The following is a 10,879-nucleotide window of genomic DNA, read 5'->3' as shown; positions in this document are numbered from 1 at the left end:
CTGTTTCATGCAGTGGTTTGTGGGGTTCAAAGAACCCCACAGAGAAGTTTGGGTTTTTTTATGCACTCTTCAAATCCCTGTGCTGTGCTTCATGGAGAATAGCAAAGGCTCTATCCACCCTTGTATTGTGGCAAAAAAGGAAATCATCAGATCCACCTTCATATAGTCCTTTCCAGAGATAACAGGGAAGCTATTAATAGCTATGTTTTCCAATCCATATTTCAAAAATACCCCCTCAAAAGCAAATGTTCAAGCATGACCTTTAATTCTCCCTTTATCAGCACCAAAAGACCTTTCCAGAAATATTTAGCCCAATGGCACTCATTTTGTATTTAGCCCTTGCTCATTCAAGCTTCTTGAATACATCTGGAGGGTCTTTAAACAAGTTTTTTTGACACTATTGATGGAACCTTTCCGACAGCTCATTAGGCGAATTCATGAGCTTTTCCAAACACGCCTAGAGACTCGTGTTCATCAGAGTTCAGAGTCAGCCAACAGATTGCTGCAGCTCAAATTAAATTGGAATTCCAAGCACACAAAACTTTGGCAAATCGAACGCACCAACCGATTTTTTTAAAAAACTGTTTGAGTTGTAAGAATAGTTTACCAAAAGAGGAATGTTTGCTCTCAATGAAAACGAGCAACAAATTTACATCGCTGAATATCTAAAAGCTGAGTGGAAAAAAAAAGACCATTTTAAGCAAGTGACAGCATATGAAAGAGACTCCTTGTTGTGGTGAAGAGATTATTAAAACACATTTTTAACACAAACTACCATGATCTCCAGATGGAATTTCTAATGAATTTTACCCTTCTGATAATATTATTGCTGTTAAAAGTGTTTCAAGGAAAACCCAAAATATGGTAATAATTACAATGCTTCCTAGGGTAGGGATTTCCAAACCTGAAATTGAGGTGAAAGGCCAACAACATTCTCATTAACACCAAAAATTTCTCTTCATATAGTTTCAGTATAACCTATAGCTGTACATTTCATATCCACTAAAAGCAGAGGGAGTAATTTCACTATATATTAGCTTAGATTAGGGTGGTTGTTTTGCACATGTTTATTGGCCCAAAGAGGTTGAAAGAAGCAAAGAGAATACAAACAAAGTTTTCAGGAAAGGTTTATACATTGTAAAATAGGGCAGTGTAGTTGTTATTACTGAGACCAAACTCATGTGTTCACACCTTGAATACCAAGCTCACATGCATTCCCTAAATCACATCCTGTGAGATAGTTATGGCAAAAGCAAATATATGTGTAGAATCCCACAAGGGTACATCCCTACTACAAAAATATCAAGAACATTTAAAATAAAAAGTTAACCTACATAAAATATACATGGAAATAGGAATAATGGAGAAAAAATTATGACAAATAAACAAAAATATTGGAAAATTCTCCTCAGAGGCTCTGTAGAAATCCATAGAAACTCACCTGTCCCATGAGGTACCTTTAAAACAGAATGAACCTTAAATCTGTCTCATGTACCAACTTAACCACTGAGGAAATACATGCACATGAGTGATTCATTCTTGCAAAGTGCAAGTCCTATTAAGAAAGAAAATACATCATTGCAAACTTCCACCATTGCAAACTTGTTAGAAAAAGAGCAAAAAATATGCCACATACTTTACAGCACCCAACATTTTATTTCTAGCATAAGAATAATTTAGAGTTTATGATCTTCCTTCACTGTTTCTCTGCTTCTTTTCGCTTCCTCCAACAACAGAGGAGCTTAACAAGATTGGTGCTGTCAGCAAGCAGCAGAATTCACTCACTTTCTGCACCACTGGCTCCCTCTCTTGAGGACTCAATGAATTAGAGCCTCATCAGCTCACAAACATGAAGGTACAGAGGGTGACCAATGATGCATCACCCAAGGCCTGCAGCAGCATCTATTAGCAGCTATTTTGCCTTATCACAGCGATAATAAAATCTACAGGATTAGACTTCTGTGTGTCTCTTTGCAAAGCTTCACAGCCAAACTTCTCTCTTGTATGTGTCAATGAACACGATGTAAAGCAGGTTTTCCCTTCCAAAAGCTCATGATAGGGCAACTTCCAGATGAGAGCTGCTCTTACACAGCTAATGCATGGCACAGACACCAGCTGTTTAGCAGAATGCACTTCAAATATCTTATGAAATCCATATTATTAGTCTTACATCCAGTGAACAAGCTGACAAAGGAATGTCTGATGTAAGGGTTTCACTCCCTCTGAATTGGTGGCTTGAAACACAATGATCCTCAGACTTTCAAGCACATGCTTAACTTTCAATGTTGCACTAAAATACATCAACTTCATGGGACATAATTGGGGCTGTGTCCAGGAAAACTGCTTTGCTGCCCTACATCTCTGAGTGAACAGGGAGAATCAGTCCTGGAAAAATAAGTGTAACATTCACCAGCATGAGCACAGCAAAATCTGCATTTCTACTGCACTCTTTAGCTGTTAACTCCCTTGTTATCTGACTTGTTAAGATAAGATGAGAGAGAAATGACTGCTCACAGGACAAAATTTGTAAGTCAGAATTTCTGCATAGGAAAAAACATGTTTAAGAGGCTTCATGACTGACTCTGCACCTAAATGAGTGACTAGTGGCCTACCACAACCCTAACTACTGTCAGTGCCTTTCACAGAGAGATACTACACCCACTGTTATATTTAAAAAGAAAAGAACAATTCCTTCTCTTAAAAATTAAACTCTCTCAAAAATAAAACTCTTTACATTTTCCAGTCAGTAGTGTTAACAATCTCTCCTCTCTCTGCCTTCCCTGCTTTTTAAGATCTCCCATGAAAATGCAGACCCGTGTATAACTGTATATTCTCAAAACACACTCCACTGGGTGTTTAACCATCCTGCCTTTGCAGCCCTGAAACTGTGTGACACATCAGCATATTCTTTCAGCATGTTGAACTCAGTCATGTTCCTCAGCTCAGCAAATATTTTATTTTTCACCAGAGCCAGAAAACAGGTGAGCATGACAAGAAGTTGAAAAGATTTTTGGTATAAGTGGCCTTTTTTCCTCCTACCTCTTTCCTTGTATTTTTTTTCCACGTGTCACATAATCAGGAGACAAAGTCTTCTGCTCCTGTAACTAAACATTTCTGCACTTATTTTTCTGAAGATACTTTACTGGGTCTCATTGCTTTTGCTGGAATTGTATTTCAATTAATCTTTGTGAACACTAGGAAAAGATGAAACTTGTTTTTGAGATGTTCTATTTCTTTTCATCCCTGTGTTGTCCTTCACTTCTTGAGGGCTTTCATAGGTTCATAAGGAATTCCATTCAGGCAGATGCAGATGGAAGATGGCTGATGAGCTGCATGGCAATGAAATGCTGTATCCTCCCTGCACATCTCTCAAAGGCCCTTCCTGCATTGCTCTCCTGCCTTAGGATCTCTCTTCTGTGCCTTTATAACCATAAAGGCCTAGTCAAGAGGAATATTATATTTAACAGCACAGAAGTGTAAAGAAAATTATAGTTTGAAATTATAACAGGCTAATTACCTAGCCTTTGCTTGTTGTTCAGCTCTTCAGCACTTTCTCACAAACTGGAATCAATTAGGGCAGGATTATATCACTCACTCATTCACGCATTCCCATTTTCTTTATGTTAAAAAAAAAAAAAAAGGAAGCAGACTGAAATTTCTCCTTTAAAAATCTTGCAAAAGATCCTTTTTTTAGATTCTTGGAACTCTGCCTTTCTGTGCCTGAGTTTGTCCAGGAGCAACTTGTCTATCCATGAAGGCCTCCTGGCATTTTTGCCTGATTTCCTCTTTGCTAAAATGCATCTCACCTGAGCTCGGAGGAGCCAATCCTTGACTAATAACCAACTTTCTTGGGCCTCTCTTTCCTCCAGGGCTTCAGCCCATGATTCTGTACCAAGTAGATCCCTGAAGAGGCCAAAGTCTGCTCTCCTGGAGTCTAGGTTAGGGAGCTTAACGTGAGCTTCTCATTCCCTACCAGTTCTTCCTTGCTATGTGAGAACAAGGTCCAGCACAGCACCTCTCCTTGTTGGCTTCTCTATCACTTGGAGAAGGAAGTTAGAATCATTAACACACTCCAGGAGCCACCTGTAATGTTTATGCCCTGCTGTGTTGACCCTCCAACAGGTATCAGGGAGGCTGAAGTCCCCCAGGAGGACTAGGGCTTGTGAACATGAGGCTGCTCCTCTCCAATTATAGAGGGGCCTGATCTGCTCAGTTTTCCTGGTTGGGCAGTCTGTAACAGATTCTTCCTGTAATGTCACCTACCCCTGTCCCCTCCTTTAATCCTGACCCTTAAGCTTTTGGCTGGCCCCTCATCCATCCCCAGGCAAAGCTCAATGTGTTCCAGGTAGTCATGGACATAATCTCCCTCATCTCCCCTACCCATCCTTCCTAAGGAACCTGTATTGTTCCATTCCAACACTCCAACCATAGGAGCCATCCCACCATGTCTCTGTGATGCCAATGAGATCACAGCCCTGCAGGTGTGTGCATGTCTCCAGTTCCTTTCGTTTATTCCCCATGCTCTGTGCATTTGCATGGTAATATCTGAGCTGGGCCCCCAGTGAAGCTGAATTACTGGCTGGAGTGGCCAGAATTCCTTGGTGCTGCTCTTCAGGTGCTCTCCTGTTGACCTGTGAACCCACTGGGCACCTCTTGCTGGCACTGTCATCCATCTGGCAGAAGTGGGATGGATTGAACTAAAGCTATGGATCTCCTCACATAGCTTTAGTTCAAAGCCCTCTGGAGCAGCTTGGCCAGCCTGTGACTGAAGATGCTCTTCCCCTTCTGTGCCAGATGGACCCCATCAGCCCCCAGAGGACCAAGATTCACCAAGTCAGTCCCATGGTCGAAGTAGTTGAATCCCTGGCACATATCCTGTGACCATCTGTTGACTCACCAGGTTGGACTGGCCCTTTCAAACTCCTTCCCTTTGCCTGGGTGGACTGATGAAAATACTCCCTGACCCCCAGAGTCCCTGCTCTATGGAGAAGCTCCCAGGCATGTCTGACCTTAGTTTAGGGTGAGAGCTGGGGCAGGGAATCCAATAAACTACATCTAATAGAGTACCTGACCCTTAATACTGCAAATACTCTCATTCCTTTTCCTCCTTTCTTTTATTTTTAAAAAGTTCACAGGAACATTTATTCCAGCCTCTGAACATAATCACTGAGTTTCATAAAGAACAAGATTCCCACAAGGCCTCATAAAAGTTATTCTCGGTGTTACAGTTCTACTTCAAAGGGAAAAAAAAGCCATTTTACAATAACCTTGCTGTCACAGAGTGCTTACAGCCAGGGTGTTCACTGGGAATAATCCATAATAAAAAGGAACCTTTTGGGAATTCCTGTCCAATTGCCATATATAAAACAAAGCAGGAAATAAAGTGTAGGATGTTTAGCTGTACATTCAGCCACCGACACCCACAGAGTCAAAAATAAGGGGAGAAATAAAAAGATAGTCTAACTAGACAGCAATATCTGAAGTGCTGCTCTTTGTGGGGTTTATTTGCTTTACATCACATCTTTTACTTCCAATTTCTTCTTTTTTTTTTTTTTTTTTGTCTCAAGCTGTCATTACTTTCAGTGCACTCTGACCAACTCTGCAGTAATACAGGCCCTTTGAACTCCATGTGGACTGGAGTTGGACACGTGCAGATGTTGGGAAGAGGGTGGGGAGTGAGGGGACTTTAAACACTGAAGTGATGGAGCCCAAAATAAACCCCACGGTTCTAACTCTCTCAAACTTGATGGATGTTGTATCTCCGAAGACAAATATCATGACATTTTACTTAGATTTTGTGCCTTTTTTTTAAAGCGAGTACACACCTAAAGACTGGGGTGTCTAAGACATGATCTTCAAAAGCAAAACCCATAGAGAATATAAAGGAAAAATCCATAAAGAGATATTTTTTTTTTCACATCAGCTAGCAGTTTCATCTCAGGTCCACCTCATTCTGACACTTGTCTAAGCGGAAAATAACCACGTGAGTTGTTATTTTGAAATGCAGAAATTCCTCAAGCACCGCATAACTTAATTTTCAGAATAAAACTTAACTCTATTTCCACAGTGCAAGATGATGCAGCAAAATGCACATTTCCATGCGTGTTATGTTTTAAAAAGAAACTAATTACATTGATGAATATGCTCTTCATTCTTTTTAATAATCATATAATGATCACACAGGCAGCTTCAGAGTTCGAATGACGACGCAATAATTCATCCATGGCACTGGCAATGACACTTGGCTTTTGGCCTTGTGTTTAAACCATGTTAGCTATAAATTATCATTTTATAATTCATGCCTTGTTGCTAAAGAGATTATTAGAGCGTAATAGCTGTAGGTTTGTATTCAACTACTGTTTTTATTCATGCAGTTAAGTATTTTCAGCACCTTTCCAATTAATGTTTAGATCAAAAAATTAAGAAGGGGGATAATATGTACTTGAGAATTTTGGATAAGAGCTACCACTGCCTTCTTAGAGACCAGAGAACCATAGAATAGGAAGAAATAGGATGAGACGGGATTTATGGGAGAGTTACACCAAAAAAAATCATCGTTGTCTATAATAGATATTTCTAAGAACATGAATAAACATCAGATAAAATGTGATATTTAACAGTCTGTTGCAACTATAGAAAGATTTTCCTACTGCTTGGGAAGTGAAGACTGTCAGAAAACTGTTAACTTCACAATATGTCTGACCATATCAAGTAAGAAAACAAAAAAAATCAAACTTTCTGTGAAAACATTTACATTAGAGCAGCCTTGTAAACTAACTTGGGTTGCTTAGTTTTAAGTAAACTATTCCAAATCATCATCAACAGTGATTTTATACCTGTGTGACATACTGGCCTAATGGGCCATATTTGCCATTTGGAAAATTTCTACTCTAGAAGCAACGTTCCACAGACAAATGCAGAATGACAAAAAATAACCCACAGAGCTTGCAATCTGTACAGATAGACAAGGAACAAGAAATTATGTCTGTGCCCATTTTATATGGATATGATTAAAAAAGCAACGCTCTGAAGCTCCCCTCCCAAAAAAAATAAAAATCAAAAATAACCCTCCATTTTGACACCGGAGAATACAAAAGGCAAAATTTCTTCTCTTAAAACAATCGGGTATTTTTTCTTGGAGAATTTGATAAAGTCTCTTTAGGTAGAAGTTTCTTTCGAGCTAGGTTAAAGGATTTAGATAGGAGATATCTGTATAGAGGATATTTAGTCCTACAATTAATGCAACTCATGGTAATGTTTCATGTCTCCAGATGATGATATGCCAAATAAACTCCTGTTAGTCCAGCATCACTTCTTATTCTGCAGAATGCTGTGCTTTCATTAATCATCCTGAAGCACAGCAATTATTTTTGAAATGTTTCCTGGGCAGTAAAATTGTTTTTTACTCTATATTGGTATTTTCTTCTCTTATGCTTAAACTATTTCCTCTTTTCATACTTGGAGCTTTTGCCTTCATTTTCACAGCCTTTGCCTGTCTTTGTTCACAATGGCAAAGCAGCCTAATCATTTCCCCAGTTACAGCTCTGACACTGAGTGATCATTCATGTCACAGCAGATTGAGTTTATTTACACATAATTGTACCATATCAAGCTTTCCATTATCCTACACCAGCAATCTCAATAGAATCACACACAGTTGATAATGATGCTATCCAGAGGGTTCCCCGCCCCTATTTCACAGCACAAAATTCCTTTTTGCAGCTTACTGCAACCACTCAGGGCAATGTCAAGGTTTCTGCCTCACACATAAGTAGTGTCTTGATTCCTGTTCTCATCAAAGCATGAAAGGAAATTCTGTGTATGCAACCTATCACCATGAGGTGCTGGCAGCTGACTCATAAGAGATCATGCTGGAAATACAGTATTTTACTTTGCTTGAAAATGACAAATATCAGATGATCCCCAGGAAATTACCTGCATTATAACACAAGGATATCTAAGAGTCCTACATCTGCAGCTAGACCTCTGTCTTCACTAAGGGTCTCTTTTCTCCTTTTGCTCTATTCATTCAATTCACATAACACTGTGATGAGAACTGACTCACAAAACTACTTCTGGAAAATGGGAAGCCTGAATTGAACAGCACTCCCACATCAGAAGATATTAAGTGGTACTTTGGCTGTAGAAAGTTGTGGTAGTAGTGTAGAAAAATACAGGCAGCAAGAGTTTCAAATTTGAATAGGCAAGAGGAGAATCCAGCTCCTGGGTTTGCAGATCAAGGTCACTGGGGCACAGTACCTAGTAGCATAATAGAACACCTGCAAAAAACTCACTTGAACTACAGATCTGCTCAGGGATGATCTCCCCCACCATAAATTCTCCCTGTGGTCTGTCTGGATTCAGGGACATTGAGTAAATTAGATAATATATTTTACCTATAAATAAACAGCTGGAGAACAGGAAGGAAAAATATAAACTTTGTTAGGCTAAAGTGACTGAAGCAGAAATACCTGATCCAACAGCAAGGCACAACTCTCTTCTCTTGATGATCAACAAAGAAGCAAGGTAAAAACTTTCAGAACTTCAATGTTCTGGAAAGGCCACAGATTCATCTTCAAGGTTTTGGAAATTCGAATGCACGTGTGTAGATTCAAGGCAAATTAAAGAACTTGAGAGAGATCAAGAACAAATTAACTTCATGTGGGTACACACAGTTATATCCACACTCCTCTCCCCTCACCTTTTGAGATGTAGACAACACAACAAAATCCATTCAAAGACAGTTGTAGTCTACGTATTAGGAAGATTGCACCAAGCATCACTTCCATCTAGGAGACAGTCCAACTGCTCTAGGACAGGAATTTCTGACTTCCTGCAGAGGGTAGGATTCCTTTGGACCAGTCACTGAACACACTTTCTGTACTTCTGTCTCTGAACACAAGAGAAAGCTGCATAAAACTGGAGGCAAACATTGTGCTCATGGCTGCACACCTGTTGACACACAGATTAAACCTGTGGGCTTTCAGCCCATAACATTTCCTGACAAAACTGAACTCCTGACAAAATAATTGGTCTCTAATTTTTTTTTAATTTTAAAGAAACTTGAATGATCATTCATCACCACTAACCTCCCCATCACCAGCCTCAACAAAACAATCTGATTAAAGTAAAGCCACTATAATTATCCATGGAAGCAAGAATCACATGACAACAGCATCAATAGTATCTAAGTCTGGATGCCATTTTAAAATTACTTGGTCCTTTGAAGCCTTAAAATGCCTGTAGTAGAGTGTACAAGACACAAACTAATCTGGGAAAAAAATATCTCTATGCCACTGTAAACTCATTGAATCTCTATGTTCCACTTTGGACACCGAACCAGTAATTAGCTTTTTATTACTATTATTATTATTATTATTCATTTGCATATATATCTCTCATTACCATTTCTGGACTGCTACATGAATTAGCTCAGTAACATACTGCAGAATTTTTCAAACAGGAGGAACTGTCCTTCCTTTACACAAGAATAAAACACTATCACAGTTTCTGTCTGGGAGGGGAATCTTTGGTGTATGTGTTATGTTAGAGGTGTAACAAATGAGATGATAATCAGAGCAATATCACCTCATTAAATACACCCAGAGCTATTGTTTAGTGATTTACTGCATCATTCTTCTTTTCAGTTTCTTGTGCTTTCCAAATAACACATAATTTGACAATTACAGAAATTGCATCCAAGCCTTTTTTGCCTCTCTAAAAGTTATCAGGCATAAAGATTACAATTTAACAAAATCACTTAATTTTGCAGATATTAAAGTGAAAATACATTCCCTAATCTAAAAACTTGTGAAAAATACAAATGTGACAAATCGGAAGTCAATAACAAATAAAAGTAAGGATTGACCATTGGTCTAGAGGTTGTGAGGATGTTTGTTTGTTTGATGTACATCAGGTAAAAATGCATCTGAGGAAAAGGGAATGTGAGCTGAGGAGTAAAGAAAAATCCACTGTTTTTAATAAGGCTACCAAGTAATCGTGTTTGTATTACTGAAAAGAGGGATGGCAGTGGAGAATGCAGAGATACTTATTTAAGAAGATTAAAAGGAAGCTAAAGAAGATACATAAAAAGGGTATTTTGGTGTCGCTTAACATTGGTGGCAGCACAGCAGCTCCATAGCAGTAGGAACACTTTGCACCCATCATTGTATCCCCACACATCACCTGCTTCTGAATCCTATGCTGGAGCAATAAACACCAAATTTACTCATCCCTCCATTAATGCATTTTTGTCCTTTTATAAAACACCAAACACATTAATGAGTCTTACTTCTTAATTTTCTAACAACGGGCCAATCGCCAAAAGGCCAAAAGTGACTTAAAAATATTAAACGTATTTTAAAAGTATGTTGAAAACAGAAGTAATCCTCATTGTCTTCTTTTTTTCTGCATTAAATCACAATGCCCTCCCTTCCATCCTTTCTCTGATAAGTCTATTGTGGTGGTTTTTTTTAGTTTAAATTAATAAGTCGCCAAAGAAATCATAATTCACCATTGCAGTCTGACTGAAGTTAGAGTTAGAGAGGAGTTTTTGCTGTATTGTAGTTTTGCCATTATTCCCAAGACCACTGACCCAGGAATTCTCTGCTCTTTTCTTTTTTTGCTTATCTGCCTTCCAGAGTGCAGATTAAGCCAAGCTCCCCGTCTTCTGTGACCAAAGCGCAATAAAAAGCAACAACTGAATTTGAAATATTTATTAGAAGTGTAGAGAATGAGAAAAGAAAAGCAACCAAGGGAAAAGTAGCAGCAAAAGAGCATTGGACAAGGTTACTTAAACTGCCGATTAATGTTCAAAAATAACCTCAGCAATAAGCACAAACATGACAGTCCTGACAAAGAATAAGGCTGCAGGGTTAAT

General features: G+C 38.8%; 2 long non-coding RNA genes across 2 annotated transcripts; one reads left to right on the top strand and one right to left on the bottom strand.

Moving 5' to 3' along the window:
• Positions 1–3,211: 3,211 nt before the first annotated feature.
• On the bottom strand, positions 3,212–4,369 carry LOC135421192 (uncharacterized). The gene is made up of 2 exons (XR_010433894.1): positions 3,518–4,369; positions 3,212–3,438 (listed from the first exon to the last, which is right to left on the bottom strand). It is a non-coding gene; the product is annotated as an uncharacterized LOC135421192 (long non-coding RNA).
• Positions 4,370–4,477: 108 nt separating this feature from the next.
• Positions 4,478–5,742, top strand: LOC135421191 (uncharacterized). The gene is made up of 2 exons (XR_010433893.1): positions 4,478–4,900; positions 5,568–5,742. It is a non-coding gene; the product is annotated as an uncharacterized LOC135421191 (long non-coding RNA).
• Positions 5,743–10,879: the final 5,137 nt, after the last annotated feature.

Source organism: Pseudopipra pipra, chromosome 13 (assembly GCF_036250125.1).
Source record: "Pseudopipra pipra isolate bDixPip1 chromosome 13, bDixPip1.hap1, whole genome shotgun sequence".
In the NCBI taxonomy this organism is placed as follows: Eukaryota; Metazoa; Chordata; class Aves; order Passeriformes; family Pipridae; genus Pseudopipra; species Pseudopipra pipra.
This window is presented reverse-complemented; position numbering and strand designations above follow the sequence as displayed.